The following is a 3,371-nucleotide window of genomic DNA, read 5'->3' on the forward strand; positions in this document are numbered from 1 at the left end:
GTCACATGACATGCACATTATTGTACTTAAATGTAATACTCTAGTTAAAAAGATTACGAGCGAATATAGTGGAACAGTATAATTTCTGATTGGTAAAAGTATTAAACCAATTAATAATTTTCCCTCAGAATTAAAATCTCTTTTGATTCTTTTTATACCATCCAAGACATAATAAATGAAATTCAGTAGCGCATGTGTTATGAGAGACTTAAGTTTTTTTTTTTTTCTTTTAATCATTGCGAAAATTATGAAAATTTAACTAATTTTCTTTCTTTTAGTAAACGTTAAACTTTAGCAATATTAATAAATAAAATAAAAGTAATTAAACTTACCTATATCCTAAGTAAGGTTCAAGCGGCACAGCCGGCGCCGGCCACGTGCTGCAAGAACTCATTTCACTCTCGAGCGTAAACAAAGCATCATGGTGGCAGTTAACTGCAGACAATCAGAGAGAGGGAAAAAGATAATGGTGAAATGCCTCCAGTTTTTTTTTTTTTTTTTTTCAATTGCCTCGTGTTACTTTCTTTTCTAGATTCATTCGAATGCTTCATTTTTCAAATACAAATCAAATTCGATTCATTTTTTCCCTTCTTAGTTAAGGTGATCGTATTTCTGAACACCAGTTTTCAGATGTGTCCTAAAATCCAGAAACGATATGGGGATTCTTATAAATATTTTTGGGGACTCAATTGGGACAATTTCTGGTTTCCCTTTAACGATTTTGATTTTATTACTTATTACTGTTGTAAAGTCAAACTACATTATTTTTCCTAAACATTTTCGTTTTTTTAAAATGATTCGTAATAAAAATAAGCGATAATTTCTTATACCTTTGCAGTTACAATTTTTTATTGGTTTTCAGGGATGCCCACCTAGGGGAGGTAAGGCGCAGACTGCACCATTCAAATTTTTAGGGGGGGGGGTGTTTTGGGGGGTATTTTTCTCATTTTGGGGGCCTCTGCTTTCGGAGGGGGTCTCCACGATATAGAGGGAGGTGCACCTGTGCCCTTATGGGTTGGGTACCCCTGTTGGTTTTTGACTAAATTCTAAAATGACTAAGAACAATATTTAGTAATCTTTATAACAGTTCTGAAATATGTCATACAGTTTATAATAACACAGTGAAACCCGAATTTTACGTTTCTTAAGAGACTGGGTTAAAAAAAACGCAAAATACGGGAAATACATGGCCCGATAATGGGACCCGATTTTAATGCGAGGAAAACGTGGATCCAGAGAACATAAAATCGGAGTTTCACTGTATACATATGATATGAGCAAGGATTGCTTATGTAATAATTTTTGGACATTGACAAAAATTGGACACAAAAGGAATTTCTTCAACAAATATGTTTTCATTCCCCCCCCCCTTTTTTTTCATTCGACATGTTATTAAAAATTAGTAAGTAATTATAGATTCAAAGAGTCCTTATAGCTTAGCTATGCATATATAACCCAGTCTTGTGGCAGGTGTGCCCACCTAGGGGGGAAGGGAGGGGGTCATGGCGCAGACTTCGCTATTAAAATTGGGGGGGAGGGGGTGTTTTGAGGGGTATTTTTTTCTTTTTAAAGGGGGTCTTCGTGATTTTTAGAGGGTGCGCCTTTACTCGAAGGGGGGGGGGGCACCATTATTGGCTATATATTTGTATTGCTAATCGACCACATGTTCTCGAATTTTGGGGGCAACCTGTATAGAGGTTTTTGACCTCATATTCTCAAAAATAGCCTCAGTACTTAGGCATATTAAAAGTCCCCTAATTTTAAAATACTACCGAATTTATAATTAGAAGCGCTTTTTTTTTTCTTGAGCACACACACACCTACACACATATACACACACTCATGCCTGCGCACAGACACAAACACACACTCCTACGCACACACATATACATACACACTCATGCCTGCACACAAACACATATGCCTACATACACACACACAAACACCTGCACACATGCGCGTACACACACAGCACTGCATACACAACACGCATACACATGCATACATACACACACGCACCCACACACATGCGCCTACCCAAACACACACGCGCATTCATACACACACACTCGTGATTGCGAAAAACATAATTTGAATTCAAGATGCCAAAAATTCAAATTTTATATATATATATATATATATATATATATATATATATATATATATATATATATATATATATATATATTCGGGAGGATTTCATATAAGTCTACAAGAATTATCTTTTATGCAACTATTGTAAACTGATGACTGTTCTGGGCACTGCACCTTCAAAAAGAAAATATGTATTTAAAATGTATGAAATTAGTATAATGCAGCGCATTTGTATCTCGCCTATTTTTCTTTATGAATTAGCTTATGATTTGAAAAAAACAGAGCCAAAGCTCCGAGTCAACTTGCTCGTTATCTCCAGGTGTTCTTAATAACTTGAGTAATTATAAGTTCAAAATTTATTCAATAAAAATGATTTTAGTAAGAGATAATTTTAAGAAAGTCTGATTATATTACACATGCTTGTTCCACGCCAATTAAGCCCAATAGTCCCGTTTTTCTTACTTTCAAGTCCCTAAATGACCGTTGTTTTCAAAATCTGGTCATTCTCTTTAAATTTTCAGTTTTATCGATTACTCCCCCCCCCCCCCAACATAAATTATAAATGTGTTTTTCCCGGAAAAAAATCTTGAAAAAAAATAATATTGTAGCTGAATTTTCAGATTTCTCAGTAAGAATTCAAGTCTCTTTTCTCCCTAAGGGAAAATTTAAAATATGTTGGGAATAATTTATCACACTACTTGTATTTTAAAAAATCTCTACCTTTACCAGCTTTCTTCTCGGGGTTTCCTGGCCGCCATTGAAGTTCGCACGTGCAAAGTACAGAATAACAGAAGCCAGAAAAAAGTGTAATAAGAGTCAAAACGATGAAAAAAATACAATTTGCTGATCGAATGCACAATTAATCGCTTATTGCTTCGTTTTTGTAAGTCCTGTGGTCGGATAGTCGATATTGGATTAAATTTGGGATCTTTAGCAACTTTTATTTCAAATTCCAACTAACTTAAGCCTACAAAACTGCAATATTGAAACTTTGATCATTGTACATAATTGAAAAACCAACCAAAGCTATATATCAGCGAAACAATATTAATTTAAAGTAAAGCTCAGAAGCAATTTTGGATCCCCATTGAATGGAATTAAGCGCATCAGATATGAGTGTTGAACAGCGAAATTCACCGATGAGCAAACGCCATCTTTCGCGCTAACTTAAAAAAGAAATACTGAAAGTGTGCGTGATTTAAAACATTGTACGTCATAAATTTTAATTTTACGATCAAAATTAGAACGAAATTCCCAAAAGAACTTTCAGAAACCTT

The sequence above is a fragment of the Uloborus diversus genome, unplaced genomic scaffold (assembly GCF_026930045.1).
Source record: "Uloborus diversus isolate 005 unplaced genomic scaffold, Udiv.v.3.1 scaffold_407, whole genome shotgun sequence".
In the NCBI taxonomy this organism is placed as follows: Eukaryota; Metazoa; Arthropoda; class Arachnida; order Araneae; family Uloboridae; genus Uloborus; species Uloborus diversus.